Genomic DNA, 19,438 nt, shown 5'->3' with positions numbered 1-19,438 from the left:
ACTGAAGAGTTTGGAGAAAACACTGGGAAAAAAGCCTCTCAACATAAAGATTTAAGTTGCTGTGAAAAACTTAAGAAACTCTCATTAGCCTGAAACATCAGAACTAGAATCTGTGCTTGTACTATTTTTACCTCAGAAATTTCAGTCCCTAATTTCACTTGATCTTTCCCCTTTATGTTAAATTTTTTTGGTTATTTTTGAATTTCAAAATGCCTCAAGTGTTGTTTAAGGTGTTCCCTCAGGTTCCTGGGTTGAGCCAACTGCCAAAATATTGTACTGTGCTAGGGTGGGACAGCCAGAATTCTTCAGCAAAGAAAACACATTAATAGGTTGGTTCATTCAGTAAAGGGAAAGAAAAATGGAGGGAAAATCATAGCAGGCATTTCTTCTGAGCACAGTGTTAGGGAGACACATCCTATTCCATTCTTTTTCTTCTGCTGTGAAGATTAATTAGTGAAAGAATGAGCATCATCTTCTTTGATCCGCTAGCCTTGATTCATTAGTCTTTAAAGAGAGCCAATGTGAGGGCCAAAAGGAACCGCAAATCTCATACAAATAACACACCTCCCTCCCATTCCTTCCCCAGTCAGCTTTTGCTTGTTGAGAGATGAATGGGTAAATGTAGCATTTCTATGCTCTTTTCAGTGAAGTGCAAGGTGGGATTCCATGAAAGATTCATTTGCTCTTTCTTCATTCACATCTCTTTAGGTGTTGGGCACAGCAGTGTAAAGGATCCTGCCAAGAGGAAAAACTTTGTATCTTTTTGATACTGAGTGAACAAGAATGATCAGGCTGCTGTCTCCTTGATTTTTAGAAGGTATCATATGTGCTCCCTCAGGTAATTTACAAATCTTGGTGTAGTATTCAGAATTTTGTGGTTTTAGACAGTTCTCTCTCCCCATTTGCAAGAGCTTCTGATAACCAGTGGGGAGGATTTGCCTTGGAGGTAAAATCCCATATCCTCAGTTTTTCCCCACTGACACTCAAGAAATTGGAATCATACTTAACATTAAGGAAATGGCCAATGACCATAAGACACAAGGGCTTAATGTTGGCTTCAGTGTTGTATTTTAAATATGCCTATAAGTTGCTTGGTTCAGAGTGTTGTTTTTATGTCCTTTTAAGAAAATAAACTTGAGGTTTGGAGGGCATTCAAGGATGATGTTGCATATTTAGATGTTAAGAACCATTATACAAGCTGTAGTTTCTCTTGGGGCTGGTCCTTCACTGCTAAGCTAAAGTTCATCTTAGCCTTCAGCTAAGATGGTGAGAATTTTCCCTCTTCCACTTCTTCAGTGATCCATAGACTTTTAACTATTAATGTATGAGAACAGATGGTAGGGAACTAAGTAGTACTCTATTCTTGTTTCCAAAGCAGCTGGTAATAGCCACAATTAGAACATAAACTTTGGGACCACTCACTAATTTAGGAGTGTTCTTATGTATTCTTGTCTGTGCAGTATTGACATATGACCTTGTGGCAGGGGGTACTTACTCTAAATGTGTGTCTTTTAAGGCCTTGGGTGATCAATCTCAAAATAATGCAGCTAGCACTGTTTGGCAGGAAAGCAGCAGGTCATTTTGGTGGAACCTGACCATAGCTGAAATAGACAATGACAAGTAAGACACCTATTTGGGCATCATGGTGAACACTTAGTTTGGCTTTGATGTAGGAGTTACCTGTTGTCAGGGGCTTCTTCCACTTGGTGGTTTGGTTACAGTTTTGTGTCCAAACCAGAGTGGGTTTTTAAATCATTCACATGATGCCATCTCCTAATAGCCCATTTTTTGTATTTCTCGTTTACTATGATATTTCTCAAACCTGCTTTGGTATGATCTCTTCAGAAAGTTCAAACTGACTTTATATGCCCTGTGGATGGGAAGGTGCACATTTTGTAGGTCCACCATCATTTCCCTCGCCTCTGTTCTCTTGAGGATGCCCTTTCTGTGTGTCACCAGAAGTCCTATTTAGCCTTTAAAAACGAACCATTGACACGTTGCTATAGCATTATAATGACCCATTCATTCTCTGAATTCCCAGGTTTCATTTAAAAAGAAGTCTCTTGCTCTTTTCATTGTAGAGATATGCCTTTGCCCTTATATCTCTGCATGAAAGAGGCCAGGAGGCTTAAAAAAAGAAAGCTGGGAATTCAGATGAACTATAGTAGATAATTATAACATTATAGTGCTATAGCTGATTTACTGAAAAAGCTTTCCAGTGGCCTGGGCCTGGGAATGGCCACCATGGGAGTTGGGGCAAGGAAAGTACAGGGAAAACCACTGTGTGGATGCTCTATTGCCATTATGGATGTGTCTCCATTCACAGTGGCAATGAAAGTTACACGAAGTATTGTTGCTGTGTAGAGGCTGCTAGGATAAACTGGCATTTGAAGCCATGACCTTCTTGTCTCTGTGCTGGTGCTCCCTTGTGGTTGTACTGAAAATTGCAAAGCAAAAGCTGAATAGAGCACTATTGCTCTCTCAAGTCCTAGCACAGTCTTGTCTTGCTATTAGCTCTTTGGGACCTCCCAGTTAGTCCATTCATTCTCTGCATGGTGGGGTTTGTTGGTTTTTTATTAGGTACCAAATCTGTTTTTTTTTATTTAAAAAGTTGGTTTGATTTTATTACCTATCTCTGGCCCATGATCTCTGTACTTATGCTCTGGCTGACCTACTTTGTTCCAGACCATGGTTTGCTATTGCAGACCTCTGTCTCTGTATTGATCCTCCTCCAGATATGACTCCTTCATGTCTCCTTTGTGGTTATCCTGTCTTTTGACTTTCAACTCATCTGCCATATGTTTGGCTGCAGGTAGAGAAGCACTGAAACTGGTATACATCCTTTATGATCTGCTAACTCAAACGTTTTTAAAGGGAGAAGATACAAGGACCAGGAGTAGACTGGGTTTCTGAGAGGCTAATTGTTAACAACTGCATTTAAGCAGGACTTGAAACAGCGACAGGGCCCGGTCTGCCTGAGCAGGATGGGTGGGCATCTAGTCAGATAGAATGTAATTCTAATGGTTTCATGAATCGAGTACAAGGCAGATTTCTCAAGCTGTCTGTCTTTGCTACCAGATTTGGCCACTAGAGAGAGACAAGAGACCACACACATTCAACCAAAATATGTACTGTGATTTGCATTTGTGTTCTGATTGGCCAGCACCAACTTAGACCTTTTGAGGATAACTTATTCCTAAAGAGGGGTAGAATATGTTATTAAAACACTGGTGTGCATAGCAATTTGATTTACCTGCAAAACAAGGAGACAGCAGGATGAAAATAAATGGCAATGCATAGATGAAAGGTCATATTGTTTTGTGATTTAGGCTGATGGTTCTATGGTGTGTACTTACTCAGAGACAAGATAGGAAAATATTGATGAAGTTAAAGGAGGGGGAAGAGCAAGGAATGCAGTAGTTTTAATGCCATGTCCTGTTCAGACTTGCATTTTCACAAGTGCACCAGTGTTTCCCACTGGAAAAAGCTGTACTGAATTGCACCCTGATCCTTCCCTCACCCCTCTCAACTAATGTGAGAGTGACTCAGGACAAAGGGATTAAAGGGCCATCTATACTGGATGCAGCTGGGACAAAGGGGTAACCTAGGCATGAGCTATAATTAATTAATTACATTTGTATATCACCCTCCCATAAGGCTCAGGGTGGTTCACGTAGAACTAAACAGAACAATACATCAAACTCAGTGATTATAAAGAATAAAATGTAACAGTAATAATAATAATGAGAAAAATAACATTCTAATGTCATGAACAATTTAACAGGCCCATGGTTCACCGTATCTGTTGCATGGGTTCAAGCCAAGGGTGGGAGGTTCAGGGGCCCAGTAGATATTGTTTAGTTCCAGTTGACCTCAACCAAATGTGTGGTGAAGGAGCTCCCTTTTGCAGGCCCTGCAGAACTGTTTTCATCCTGTTAGGGCCCTGATCTCCTCTGGAAGCTCATTCCACCAGATGGGAGACAGGATAGAGAAGGCTCTGGCCCTGGTTGAGGTCAAGCCGACTTCCTTGGGGCCAGGGATCACTAGCTGATTGGAGGTGGTGGAGTGCAGAGCTCTTTGAGGGGCATAGACAGAGAGACAGTCCTTCAAATACACTGGGCCCAGACTGCATATGGCCTTGAAGATAATTACCAAGACCTTAAGTCTGATCTAGAATTCAACTGGTAGCCAGTGCAGTTGTTGGAGGATGGGCCGGATGTGGGACCTCCATAGTGTTGGTGTGAGGACCCTGGCTGCCTCATTCTGGACCAGTTGCAGTTTCTGGGTAGGTCTGCATAGAGCGAGTTGCATACAAAATTTGTAGTTATTCAGTGAACAATAAGATTCAATAATGTAATCTTTCAATAATGTAACAAATCAGACACTTTTGAAGAAAATAGATGAAAAGTTGGATTGGGTCTGATAAGATGGTGCATTAAATGTGAGCTGGGTTTCCCAACTCAGTTTTAACAAATGATCTGGGATTCACCATAAACATGGGGAGTATGGAAGGGCTGAATCAGCTCCCAAATGCAGTGCAGGAGGGGTTTCAGCATCCCCTCCTTTCCACCTACATACTTTTGCTAGAAGAAAATTGCCATGCAATGGTGGGGTGTTTGTCCCGCTGCCAGTTCCACATGACTGCCTAGGAGAGGCAGGAAACAGGCAGTGGGGACAACCCCCCCCAACCTTTTTCTTTTTGCATGAACATTTGTAGTGGGATAGAGGGAAAAGAGAAGCCCTTCCTGCAGTTGCACTATGTTCACATATGTTTGGGAGCTGATTCCCTACCCTCCACCACCCCATTTTTTCAGGCCAGTCCCAGGTCACACATGTTAAATGTCAGTTGTGTTGAGATTTTTACCTGTCCGACTTGCACTGCATGTATGGTCTAACCAGACCCCTAATTATATTAGCTCTTGCATGGGGGAGGTAGGTCTGGCAGAAGAAGTGGCATCCATCATGTACCATCGAAACCTCACACAGGAGGCTTTTTCAGTCCAGGAATACAACTGTTTTTTCCTCAGTTTCTGAGCAAGGTCATATATCACACTAGTGAGGAGTTTTAATGCCCCCAACATAATTCTTAAAGGCCTCAGAGCCATTATTAATACATCATGGTCCTGGTTCTTAAGGAAGATGTGTATAGCAAGGAGGAACCCAATTCAGGGGAGGAAATTACCTGTAATGTCACTGGAATCTTTTGTGGCAAACATGACAAGTAACTGGGCAATTTCCAATATAAAATGCCCTTTGTTCTTCTCAAAGAAAATGTTTTTGTTGTTGTGGATAGATGAAATAAAAAAAATCTTCTGTGTTCTTTGAGGAAGTTCTTTATTTTCTCTCCTGCAAAGGGCCGTTTTTTTAATTCATGGTCAATGCAAAATAGGACACATGCTTTCCTGGAAAGCCCTATTTGCTTGCACACAGAAAGTGTTCAGTAGTACCATGCTTTCTGAGGCAGCACCAAGTCTTTGGTTTCCTTAGAAGGAACATCCTAAATTTTATTTTCCAACTTGTGGAATGAAAAATGTTATCAGCAATATGTCATTTCCCATCTTGTGGGGAATCCAGTTCCTAAATAATCCTGATGAGAACCTCTATATCGTATCTCAGCTTCTGGCTTGCAGTGACTTATAACTAGGAATTCTTGTCACAGAAGAAAGCAAGCTCCATGTGTGATAGTAGTAGTAGACAGATTTTATTATATTAGCCAAAGGCCTTCACAATGAAGTTAAAATATATATACATGTACATATGATTCAGCTAAAAGGACAATAACAGATAAAATTCCATTAGCAATTTAGGTACAGTATTTAGCATTTAAATGTCTTAGGATACCATATATTTCCTTGCTTTGGCAGCACATATACTGAAATTGGAATGATACAGAGAAGATTAGCAAGCTCCAAGAATTTAAGATTCATGTTAGCCAATTGGGAGCTGGGGGGTGGTGGGTGGGGGATAAACCACACATTACAGAAGATGGAAGGATGTTACTGTAACTTGCATCTTGCTGTCAGTTTTCCCTCCCTTAATATACAGTAATGCTTTCTGTAGAGTTAGTGTGTTTCCTTGCCTTGCTCTGTATCATTTGTTAGCAGTCACTGGCTCTGTATTATTAGCTGGCAATGGCAGGGCAGCTTGGGTAAGCATTGTTCAGTTGGAGGAATAGGGGGACAACATGACTCCCTATGATCTAAGTTCCCTCAAACCAATGAATATTCCTTATTTCTTTCTCCCTTCTTCTACAGTTGAGGTTACACTTCATTTTTAGACAACATCATTTATAAATGCATTATTCATCTTCCTGAAATGATTGCTACATGCAGTTATGCTGGTTCTTTAATAATGTGGTATCTGATGTGATATGGATCGCATGGGTAATAAATGCTGAGTAGATGACACTGTGAATGACAAAGAGTTCTCAGGCAAGATGTAAACACCATCCATGCACAATGTGTGAGAGCTTACATCCTATGTTTGATGTGAGAAAGCTGCCATTATAAAATGAGCACTTTCCCCATCACTACAGGCTCTCTACATGGTAAAATATTTCCTGGATATTTTTGGCTTTCTGATGTTTGAGAATTTAACTTATCTCCAGAGCTAGAATGGATGTATGGCTTAACTCTATAGTAGATTTTGTGTACTTTTCTTTAGATAAATGGTTATGGAAAAACAAGAAAATACAAGAGAAAACATATAGTAAAGATAATTTAATCATAAATAACACTTCACAAGTATGGAATCAGCTTGAAAACAATTTCCATAAAAATCTTTATTGGCATCTACAACAGCTGATATGACAGCAAAGAATATAGGTAACCAATCCTGATTTAGTCTATCAGTCCAAAAGAACAAGATAATTACAAAGCTTGGTTAGAAGGAGGTAGATTAATTACGTATACGGGGTTAAAAGTAGAAATTAAAGAACAAATTACACCTTTGAGATTCTTACAGATTAAAAGTTACATAAATTCCCTCATTAAAAAAAAACTATTGTTAAGACAAGTGAATAAATTGAAAACTTGATTATATCACAAAAGCTTTGTACACATAAAATTTACCCAATAATACTACATACACACACACAAAACGAAGACACCAGATTAAATGGAAGGAGAAAATTGGTGATATTTTGGACAAATAGAAATGGTATTTTATTTTCACAAAAGGTTCAAATTTTTCAGTGTTTATCATTTAGAGAAGTCTTGTTTGAGATGATATACATGTGGCATTTAACTCCTTATAGGTTTAAACTGAAAGCAGAGAAAAATAGATGTTGGTTTTGCAGAGGACAAAAGGCAGATTTTAGTCATATGTCGTGGGACAGTATCAGATCTAAGATGTATTAGGAGAAGGTGATTAAAATAATTTTGATAAATTTAGGAAAAAGAGATTCCTGAACTGAAAGGAGAATGTCTATCTGTGGCTCTCCATATGCTAACAGCAGCAAGAATAAATTTTGCTAAAGTTTGGAAGAATAAGAATCAACCCAATTTGAATACCTGGGGTAAAAGAGTTAAGAAAACATATACTTTGATTAAATTAATATTTTATCAGAAGAACAAAAATGTAGAGAGATTTGAGAGTATTTGGGATCTCACTATGTTAAGAATGGAGAAAGTGTTAAATGCACTAGATTTTGATGATAGAAATTGATCTAATTAGGGTTGGGCTTGTTGTTAAATATGTTTAATTATTTTATTTTTGTAGATTTGTATGGATTACCTATATGTTGTTAGATGGAATGTTGGTCTTAATAAATTTATTTAATAGTATAAAAATAACTTACCTCCAGAGTTAAAAGGCAACATTAAAACAACCAACAAACAAATACCTTTGATGGGCATTATTACTGTATAGTGTTTCAAATTGTATTTGTGCTTGCTATTTCATTATTTGCTTTTATAGTATGCTATTTATTATTTTATTTATTAAAATATTTATGCTTCACTTTTTTTTTAATTAAGGCAGTTTATGTCCTTAGGGTGTGATTTGGGTCAAAAGTGGGAATAAATACATAGGTGGTAGCCTGGGAGAGATGCTTGCCCTCAGGTTGAAGTATGGGAGGAAAGTTGAACAGGGGAGCTCACCAAAGCCGAGGAGGTAAATGGTGAATTGTGATGCCACCAGCCAGGATATGGTTTTTTATCATACCAGATGCTCACCTTTATATCTGTTCACTCCATAACAAACTTGGACATGCTCAGTCAGAGCCTCTAGTGGGGATGGGGTGGGAGAGAGGTACAAACCATCTTGGAATGGAGGGTATAGTAACTGAGCTGAGCTCTCCTGGAATATACTGAACTCAAAAGGCTGTTGAGTGGGCCTGGTCTCTTTCCCTCTTTCCCACCCCACCTCTCTCTGGAGGCAGGGAGAGCAGATGCCCAACTGGGTGGTCAGGGCAACTTACCATGCTGGCTCTTCATCCACCATGCTCACTGCCCAGAAGCGGCAGTGAGGAGGAGTGTGGGAAAGCCCCATGATTTGGTCCTCAGTGGGGGAGTGGCCATTCCCTATTAAGGGGCTTCTCCCCTACTGAGGGCTAATTGGGTAGGGTGTGTCATCTGTATGCTACCCTAGCATTATTATGGAGAGTGATTAAGGAATTATTTCACATGAGTGCTGGTGAGATACATGCAAATGACTGCTTAGATTCCATTGCTATGATACTCAATAAATGACTGCTTAAAAATTATTGGGACTCACCTGTGAGATCTTTATGTGCATGGTGAGCTGCATTTCTGCAGAGACATGCTACCCCTTCCAGTAATGTCCTATGATACGAATTTCGGATGATGTGACAACTCCCACTTGAAGAAGAAGAAGAAGAAGAGTTGGTTCTTATATGCCGCTTTTCCCTACCCGAAGGAGGCTCAAAGCGGCTTACAGTCGCCTTCCCATTCCTCTCCCCACAACAGACACCCTGTGGGGTGGGTGAGGCTGAGAGAGCACTGATATCACTGCCCGGTCAGAACAGTTTTATCAGTGCCGTGGCGAGCCCAAGGTCACCCAGCTGGTTGCATGTGGGGGAGTGCAGAATCGAACCTGGCATGCCAGATTACAAGTCCGCACTCCTAACCACTACACCAAACTTGGGGCAGCATGTGTGTTTGCAGCTAAAACAACAAAGGGCTTTGAAGCCTCCTAAAAACAAACAGATATATTATGGCACAAGCTTTCATGGGCTAGTTGTTTCATACCAATGCTTCCCTTAAAGTTTTGTTACTGATAATGATGAAGGATGACTTTAAGGGTAGCAGTAGAGAATCCTAAGGGATTGCAGTGTTCTCCCAATAGTTTCTGCCCTTTTTGATGTTGTATTAGGGTCCATTTATGCTTTTCAAAAGACAGCAATATCTTTGTTCTCTTCAAGCAGCAGCTAGGCAATGCTAGCAGGTGACACCACGTCATGCTGGGGGATGATAAGGTGAAAGAGCTCCTCTTGTAGACTAGCTCTGAATGTTCTTTCAGGAATGTCAAGAAAACTCTCTTCAGGTCATTCAGAGTTTCATATGGCAACTGGCATTGCATGTTAATACAGCTGTAAAGTATTATATAATGTCAGGCCGGCTGCAGACTCACCTCGCAGATCGCCCTTGCAGCCCGCGGGGTAAGTCCTCCAGCCCTGCCACTCGCTCCCGCCTTCTGCCGGGGGCCGGGTGCTCCTTCGCGGCAGCGAAGGAGCGCCCAACCCCCTGGCAGAAGCCGGCCCCGCCCAGCCCCAACGTTCTCCCGGCTTCTGCCGGGGCCAGGCGCTCACGTTGGGGCTGGGCGGAGAGTGAGACAGAGAGATACAGAGATAGAAGCAGAGAAAGAAAGACAGATGCAGAAAGGAGACAAACACCCAGCCACCAAGGACACTCCACTCTTTCTAGCGACCGTTGTATTTAAACATACAACGGGCTTTAAATCTAGTCTATCATAATATGTTTGCAGAGCATACTGTAAGTATATATGGGCCCAGTGTCCATCCCAGACTGCATTATATGAATGCTATCATAACAATACAAGATGAGACTAAAAACTTATGAAAACATAATTCAACCTGGCACCAAAGACCTTTAATAAAGAATCCAGTGGGATTACAGAACAGGCAAACAATGCAGATCAAAAACCAACTCTAAGACAACACCAATGTTCTGAATCATGACATACTATAAAGATGAAAAGGGGTTACAAAGGTAAAGGACATTATAACAAAGGGAGGTGAAATGGCATTATATCAAGTGAAAGGGAATGTATCCATGTGACATCCATAGCATATAAGGTGACAGTCCATGGGACTGTCGCTTACAAAACTGGCTTCCATGTGGGAAGTTTTTATGTCTTCTTGCAAAAAGATGCTTTTAGTAGACATTATTATGCTGATAATACAGCAGGGCAAATAACAAATTCAAGTCCAAATGCCCTCTTCTTTCTTTGCTTGGCTGAAAGCAAACTAAGGATCTTGCCACTAGGGGACGGTATTGGAGAAAAGACGCCGTTTGCTGTTTTCTTTCTAGCTGTATATTTCTAGGTAATAGACGGCTGGAAGAAAACCCTCTGTGATTATTCTTCCTTTTAAAATAAATGCAGCTGGTGCCATATACCTTGCAATAAATGAAAATACACAAATAGGTGGATTGTAAATTGAATAAAATCCTGCTGCTGAGATTATGGAAGCTGTGTGGTCCCCTTGAGGAGTAAAGGGGGGGGGGAGGTGGCTATTTCAGATTAGGAAAATGCTTGTCATTATGACAGGCGGAATGTGTGTGTGCCTGGGTAGATTGCTCTTATATACTGGAAAGCCTTGACAAGTGCCAGGCAGCAGCTGTTGCTGAAGGTAAGTCACAGGCTTGCTTTTGTAGGATCCTGGGGTGGGGGTGCTGGGTGATCCGGGGTCAGAAGTGGAGGGCAGGTTTTGTACACCTTTTGCTTTCAAATGTTAATTATAATAAGAACTGCATGCACCCAGTCGGGCTGCACTTGCTTCCTGCTCTTGGGAATCAAGTTTGGTTTTATCTTTCTAACCCTATTGTCTGCATAGCCTGAGCCAGGATTCTGCTTCCTGACTCTGCTAGTGTGTTGTCAAATGAGAGCAGAGAGGTCCTGAGTTTTAGCATGCCTTGGTTTCCTTGATCATAGGCACTTTTGTGACTTAGGACTTACCTGCAACAGAATAACTTTCATTCTTCCCACAACAATTTCTACTTTTACTAACTTCTGTTGAGGTTTTCTGAGGACAGCTGTGATTTCTCTATGGAGTATCTCTGACACAATTGCATTTCCCCCCTATGCTGTGTGTCTCTAGCGAAAGAAGCATTTGTGTGCCTGGGCCTCTGAATAGGACATTCACTCGAGCAAATAAATCTGCAAAAGACCTTTCACTGGGTGTTATTGCAATGCCTTTTCTTTCTTCCCCTTTGGTATTTTCAACACTACCATGTGGTTTTGATTTCTTATGCCCCTCAGGAAGCTATAACTTTCCATTCCATCTTTCCCGCTGTTACTCCTGTGACAGAAACGAATTGGTTCCCTGTTCTGGCTTCAGGAAGTATAGATTATGCACCAGTGTTTCCCTTCTGAGAAAATAATCTGAAGAAACTTTTGCGAGAGGGACAGCCACAGCGGACTGTCAGCGTGCGCCTCGATCTTCTCAGGCTGTCTGTGCTTCAGGCTTTGTGCTCGCTTGAGTGAGCCGGCGGTCCAGCTAGTCATGCAGGCCATGCTGTAGCACTAGACGGCGCCTCAGCCTACTGAAGAAATCTTTGCACAGCAGGCTCCAATGAGCTTTGGCAGCATTTAGATATTGCAAAGTAACATACGCCATGGAGTCAAGGAAAATAAAACCTCCTAGGGGTTCTCCGCATGGCCCCCTATCGCTTGCTTGGCGGAATGTTGGCACAGCAGTTTACAACTTGCATTGCCAGAACAGAAGGTGTTTCAGCCTAATAGGAGACTGTCATGTCACCCCTCTGTGTTGTTAATTCCTTCTTACGCATCTCCATGACTTTTCATAGAGCACAGTAGTAGGCGAGTAGGCAGGAGACGTATAATGAGGTGGTGTGTGAGCTGCAGTATAAAGGCCTGACAAGCAGCAGCTGACTTCTTCCGGGGAAGCACTTCCCCCCAATTTTGACTCACTGAAATCTCATGGCTATTATTGGCAACCAGCATCCGCTAGTGTGAAGGAGGGTTTGTGTGTGTGTAAAAATGGAATCCTGAGCTCCTGCAAGTAATGATTCAAGGAGGCAAGTAACTCACACCGTGTTCCATTCTCCTGGGCTGCGACTCCTTCTTCACCTCACAGCCACCACTTCCTTCTTTGCTGCTGGGAGCTGTTTTGGTTCTGAAATCTCTGTGCTTGATTACAAGCCCTGTGGGAATGACTGCAGTGGGTAGCCTGACTGCTCCCTCTCATAGTGGGGAAGTGCTCCTGAGGGTGTAACTGCACAATAGGTCCAATACATTTCGGGCCCTGAGTGTGTGACAAAGTTTTCAATCAGATGTACATGAGGAGAGCTCACCTTAAAAGCACTTGGTAGCTTGGTCCTGTGTGGGGCGGGGGAGCAGCTTCCAGTTTCCTTCCCACTCTGCTTTTGCCAGCAGGAAGGGCAGACCATGAAATCAGAGCAGGGTTACCAGCTCTGGGTTGCGGAAATACCTGGAGACTTTTGGGGGTGGAGTCAGGAGTGGGCAGGATTTGGGACAGGGAGGGGCTTCAACACAGTATAATGCTATAGAGTCTATCTGTTCGCAGCCATCTTAGCCAGGGAAACTGATCTGTCGCCTGGAGATGAACTGCAGAGCCCCAGGTCCCACTGGGGACAGGCATCCCTAAGCCGGACAAGAGGAGTGAAAGGCCCCTGGCAGCCTTTCTACTGGTGAAAGCTGGGTGGGAAGTTGCTGAGCAAACAAGCACTTTTGAAGGCAACTTCCCCAAATGTGTACCTGACTGTGCATGCATCTGTGACACAACACATGTGTCAGGCATATCGTGTAGTTTTGACCCTCAGGTTTGACTCTAGGACCACTTGAACTGAACAGAAAGCTGCCAGTGCTCTGCCTCTCTTGGCATACGGAAGAGCTGCTGTTAGGAGCTCCTGCTGGCCATGCATCCAGCTATTACTGTGTCATGTAAACAAAGAGAAAGTGAGCCTCCTAGAAAGGCTACATGAAGCTTGACGGAAGGGCTGTTTATTGTAAGGCAATTGCTTCTTACTCAGGCAAGTGGCAAATTGACAAGACGGTGACTTTAATTAAAGTTTGTTGTAGAACTTTCCCCTTGGCTTTAACACAAAAAGTCAGGGTCTCCTTGTGGAGTTTGGTTTTCAACTGGAGAGTCTATTCTCTGTCCTTCAACAAACAGGGAATGTATCTGGGACTGATCACATCAGTGAAATGTCCCTTATAAGGGATCCAGAAAAGCTGCGACTAGGGAGGTAGCCTGAGGCCTGTGAAGCAGTGGTGGGTGGAAAGTGCTGTCAGTCCGCAGCTGATATGTAGCCAGAGTATTCAGAGATACTTCGACCTGCTTCCATGTTGTGACCCTGGTTTTCCTTGGAGGACTCCCATCCAAATACTAGCCACGGCCAACCCTGCTTAGCTTCCAATATCTGCTGAGATTAGCCAGCTTGGGCTATGCAGGTCAGGGGAGGTTTGTGAGACCAGTCCTTTACTCTGACTGAAGCTTCCTATGCATTACAGTTCAAACATAACGTTAAGCAAAAGGCCCAGTGAGCTTGCCGGAAGTCTTAACCACGGTCTGAACACCCCAGACACTGAATTTGCAGGAGGTTTATGTCCAGCTCTAAAAGTTGCTATTTTAGATGGGGAGCATCCAAGTTCGAACCCCTTTCCTTCCATTAGTTTCCAGCTTTGGCCATAGTTGTGTGCAGCCACTTGTCCTGTGATCTGCTGCTACATGAGGTGGTGGGTAAAGGGGATGTGTCCCCATTGCTGAGGCAACTGGAGAGATGCTCCCAGTATAAGCAATGTAATGCAGGGGAAATGACATCGCTAGTCAGGTGGGCATAAGAGAGCTTCAGACAGATTGATTCCGACTTATCTTGTCTTCCGATATCTGTTCTCTTCCTTTCACCCAAGGAAGTGAAAAGTGGCTGAACTGGAAAGATTCATTTGGCAGGGGGTGAAAATATTGACAAAATGGGTCCCCTGTTTTGTCTTGGAGCAAGTTTCTAGTGCTTCTGTGGAAGTCATAGAAACGTAAATATTTATTTGTCATTAGTTTGCAATATAAGCCCCAAAACAAAAACAAGATAGTACTGTTAGGGCTTATCACAACATTTTATCTAAAAAACATTTGAACTAAAATGTCAGTACTCTTGCATATATAGACACTACAGCAGTCACATGCTAAAAGTAATTGGAGAAATGCCTTACATTATACGCGGGAAAATAACCATTCAAAATACCAGTAAAAATATTTCCACCAACCATTCTCTTTCATAACTATTCTCCCCCCCTAATGACAATAATCCCTCCAGGAACAAGCATTCTTTCTGATGATTAAGAAATCCCCAGAATCAATTTAAAAAGGAAACCTCACTGATAATTAGTGCAGCATTTCAAGTGATCTCCTTTAGCAACTTATATGTTCCAGGGGAAAAGTTTGATGGTATCAGAACCACCAAATTTGGCTTCTGCCGTACAGTGCAATATATTAAAAATAAGGTGCACCATCAACTTCTTTAAGTCATCCTGATTCAGTACAAACATGCATTTGGGACATTTAACTGGAGCAGTGCAATAGGATTTGGATTTAATTGTTAAATCCACCCTAGCTGCTTTTCCTAGTTAGTCTGATAATTTATCTACTTTTTTGTGTGAAAGTAAGCCCCCCTCACCAATGATTCAGGATCAAAATTCCTGTTTTCCTGGTCAGAAAATAGTTGGTGTGGAGTTTTAATCAGAAAAATGACCCATGGGGAAAGATCTAAGTATCTTCTCTGTCAGCAGTGCTGCAATCAACTTGGCAACTGCTCAAGATTGTATTTCAGTTAAGATAAATTAAAAGATTCTTCCCAGGTCTTTCCATCTGTCCTCTGCATGATGTGAAATGATATGGAAATACTTGGTTTCCCCTTTTGATAACTGTTTCACCCCTGCAAACCATCTCTTGGACCGTTTATGCACTGGGGACTTCACTGGCCCACCCCTCTATCAGGAGCACAGATAGGGGGTGGATAAGGTGCACCAGGCCAAATGCTTCCCCATGTGGGTTCAGGAAGACTCGGAGCAACCTGCCATGACTAAAACTCCAGCCTGCAGCCTGGCATGAAACCTCCAGTGCATAAACGGTCTTGATGCAGCCCTGATCTGGATGGCCCCATCTCTGTAACCTCTAAATGCTTCTTTCCTTGAAAACCTTATGGGGTCAGCGTACGTCTACTGAGAGCCAGTGTGGGTTGAGAGTGGTGGCCTATAATCTGGAGAACCAGGTCTGATTCCCCGCTCTTCTACTTGAAGCCTGCTGGGTCAATCACAGTTCTTGCAGAGCTCTCTCAGCCTCACCTACCTAGAAAGAGGAAGGGAAGGCAATTGTAAGCTGCTTTGAGGTTCCTTAGGATAGAGATAAGTGAGGTATAAGTACCAACACTTCTTCTATTATGACTTGATGGTACTTTCGACCACCACCATGATAAATATGTATTTCAGCTCAATATATACCCCTCCCCTCCAAGCATTGGAACATACAGCTAAAAAAAAAATTACAGGAAGTTACACTGATACACATACAACTGTTGTGCTGTCTGCTACCTGTACCTTATCAACAGCTTGTCTGTACATTAGAAGGATGAATAGTCGATAGGATGCCTTGGCAACTGGGATATTACAGTGATGGATTTCTGTGTGTTGGTGCGTGTCAGTGGAAGATTTTGCTGGAAAACTTCATTATACCTTCTAGAGGTGTAAGCTGATACAGTTTAGTGCTTTATAATAGCTGAAGATCTATGCTCTTATTTTCTCTATTAAATAGAGAACAGAACAAAAGAGTCTTTCTCCCTCCACATCCCCCCTCCCCAATCTTTTTTAGTTCTATGGGAAGAGGCCCTTTGATGCCTGCTTCTTCATTGTTGTGCAACATGAGGTTTGAACAAAGCTAGTTCTTCACCATTCCTTAGTAATACTTTTTAGTACCTTTAAAGTATGATGTCTACAAAGTATTCTTTGTACCGATAGAGAAGCAGAGTGCTACAAGAGGATGTTAATTTTTTTTGGTGCCCTTGTCAATTTCCTAATTTTTTTCCTTCACTCCCATGTGAGTTCTTTTAGGGCTTTAGTTCTGGAGACATTACAACTCTATATAACATTGCTATTTCAGCTTGATGTGTGAAAGATCCACAGCACCCTTTCTTTAACCAGGACCAAACTCCTTTTATGTTGTGTTAAAGCATATTCTGAAAATAAAAGCCCTTGCTGATTCTTAGCAAACCAGTGCTTGTTTTTGTGGCAAAATGTGTTTTTTCATCTCTGCCAGGTGAGGCTACTAGCACACTATCTGTCCCCAGAACACAAGGCCACAGTGATCCATGCGATGGTCACCTCCAGGATTGACTTCTTTAACTCACTCTAGGCAGGCCTGCCCTTGTCCTTGACCCAGAAATTGCAGCTGGTACAAAATGCAGCAGCCAGTGCTGAGGCAGCTGCATTGGTTGCCAATTGTAGCCCAGATCAAGTTCAAGGTTCTGGTTTTGACCTTTAAGGGCCTTCGCGGTCTGGGCCAAGTATATCTGAGGGACCGTCTATCGCCTTATGCTCCCTGAAGGGCCTTGTGTTCTTCAGGTACTAACCTGTTGGTGATTCCTGGTCCTTGAGAGGTTCGCCTGACCTCGACCAATGCCAGGGACTTTTCATTCCTGGCCCTGACCTGGTGGAATGAGCTCCTGGAAGAGCTAACAGCCTTGCATGAGCTTCCACAGTTCTGCAGGGCCTGCAAAATGGAGCTCTTCCACCAGGTCTTCGGTTGAGGCCAGGGTGTGGGAGATTGCAGGGGACCCTCCACAACCAAGAACTATTGGCATCCCTGAGAATTGGGGCCCTGAGGCACTGATGCAGGGGGGGCATAGGAGGCTAAGGAGGGGTTTAATTTTTCTCATTGCTGGAGCAAGTTTTTGTTTGGCTTTTATGTTTTTTAATGTATTGAGGTTTTATTCTATTGTAACCCACTGCAAGTTGTATCTGAGAGGGGTGGGTAAGAAATAATAATAATAATGATAATAATGATAATAATAATAATAATGCCTCTTCATCCCAAATGAATATTAGCTAATTATGTTCATTGAGAATGGTAAACAGGTATTCCAGCTCAGAAGATACAATTTGAATGTTTATTCTTTACGAACACCTCTCCAGCTGGCAATGGACAAATTGACCTTCATGACTGGAGTCTTTAAGAAGATGGCTAATAAATGTATATCTGGTTAAAAAAAAAAGCAAAGGAAGAGTTTCTGGCAGGAAATGTGCACACTGTAGGGCTGAGGCAAATAATCAGCAAGAGGGAGTTTTGGCACAACGAGGCTCTCTGAGCCAGAGCCGTAGGCCTGTATTGATTTGAAGTACGTAAACAATAAAAGCTCCTTCACTTTGCATCAACAAGGGTATATACACTGGAGGCAGAGCCGGACCATCCCTGGCATTTTCAAGCATTCTGTTTCCAGGGAACTTTATTTTCCTATTGGGTTTTGGACCAAGAAATGTATTTATTTTGTTTTGTATCTTGCCCTACCTCCCCCGTTTATCCTAGCCACAATACCAATTAATTAGTGAGGTAAACTGGGCTATGTGATACTGACTGGTTCAAGGTTAACTTTGGGCCCGGCTTCCTAAGAACTTCAGCACTTCTTGCTGTGAGGATGCTAGGAAAAATCCTAAGGTACAAGTTATGTTGGAATGGGGCCCTGGCTAAGCCTCTTGATGGGGCCCTGGTTAAGCCTCTTGATCTACTGATGTGAACTGGTATGCCCTAGAATGTATCTGGTACTTTCCTGTGGCTGCACATTTTAGGATACTGTGATTTGTAGAGGAGGCTGCAACTAATCGTTCTGGGAACCATTTCTGCCATTACTGAACTTCTCATTTCCCCGAGAAGCTTCTACGGACCCTCAGTCTGACAACTATAGCTCTCTTTTCCCCTAACAACCCTACTGTTAGCCCTGAATTCATCTCTCTCTCTCTCTCTCTCTCTCTCTCTCTCTCTCTCTCTCTCTCTCTCTCTCTCTCTCTTTCTCTTAGTTTGTAGGCAATCTGGGCCAAGCCCAAGTGGTATCGCGCAGCATAAAATACACTGTCACTAAGCAAGTGGGGAATAGCATTATTAGTGGCATGTTTTATAGCTAGGTTTTCCTATTCATCCTTGAGCTGAGTTGCCCCTAGGTTGGTGATTATTGGTGATCAACTATATTGCCTGCAGGAGCTGAGATGTCTGCATGGGCAATATGCTGTGTTGTGCAGAGGGCAAGAGCTGGTATTTACAAACTTAAGGGAATGATCTGCTTGAAATTAAGTACATTTAAATCCCTTAGAGAACATACAAATGTCGGAAATACTTTCTATATCAAGCTAAAGATGATTTAGTTAAGTATTTTGATTTCAACCGTACTTAGCCTCTTGCCTCTGGGCACCTGCAAGAAAGATATGAACATGATGGCCACTGTCTGTTCTTTGTCTCCAGTATCTGGGTACTGAGAAGTAAAATGTACACATACAACTCTTTCCTTCAGAAAGCCTTGAATAGTACTTCTCTTTAGCCATATCTCACTCAGTAGCTCAAAATTACAAAGAGGAGACAGAGTGGCTCTTACTTTAAGAGGACTAGATGGCCTGTATGGACTAGATGGCCTGTATGGCCCCTTCCAACTCTATGATTCTATGATTCTAAGAGTGAATGAACAATGGTATAAGTTGCCTAAGGAATTCTGGACTTGTTGTTGTTGTTAGTTGCAAAGTTGTGTCCGACCCATTGTGACCCCATGGACAATGATCCTCCAGGCCTTCCTGTCCTTTACCATTCCCCGGAGTCCATTTAAATTTGCACCTGCTGCTTCAGTGACTCCATCCAGCCACTCATTCTCTGTCGTCCACTTCTTCTTTTGCCCTTGATCGCCCCCAGCATTAGGCTCTATTCCAGAGAGTCCTTCCTTCTTATGAGGTGGCCAAAGTATTTGAGTTTCATCTTCAGGATTTGGCCTTCTAAGGAACAGTAGAGCTGATCTCCCCTAGGACTGACCGGTTTGTTCGCCTTGCAGTCCAAGGGACTCGCAAGAGTCTTCTCCAGCATCAGAGTTCAAAAACTTCAATTCTTTGACGCTCAGCCTTCCTTATGGTCCAACTTTCACAGCCATACATTGCAACTGAGAAGACCACAGCCTTGACTAGATGCACTTTCATTGGCAGGGTGATGTCTCTGGTTTTTAGGATGCTGTCTAGA

The 19,438-nt window shown here is 42.5% G+C and overlaps 1 protein-coding gene across 7 annotated transcripts in view; it reads left to right on the top strand.

The window, feature by feature from the left end:
• The window catches only part of GRM4 (glutamate metabotropic receptor 4), a 506,939-nt gene that overhangs the window by 71,571 nt on the left and 415,930 nt on the right, over positions 1–19,438 (top strand). For 5 of the 7 annotated variants that reach the window (XM_077334409.1, XM_077334410.1, XM_077334412.1 and 2 more), the window contains one exon: positions 709–838. The exons of the other annotated variants lie outside the window; for them this stretch is intronic. The gene's annotated coding sequence lies outside the window, so the exon portion shown is untranslated. The remainder of the gene's footprint in view (positions 1–708; positions 839–19,438) is intronic. 7 annotated transcript variants of the gene reach the window in all.

The sequence above is a fragment of the Paroedura picta genome, chromosome 4 (assembly GCF_049243985.1).
Source record: "Paroedura picta isolate Pp20150507F chromosome 4, Ppicta_v3.0, whole genome shotgun sequence".
In the NCBI taxonomy this organism is placed as follows: Eukaryota; Metazoa; Chordata; class Lepidosauria; order Squamata; family Gekkonidae; genus Paroedura; species Paroedura picta.
The sequence above is the reverse complement of the archived record's forward strand: the minus strand, read 5'-3'. Positions and strand labels throughout refer to the sequence as shown.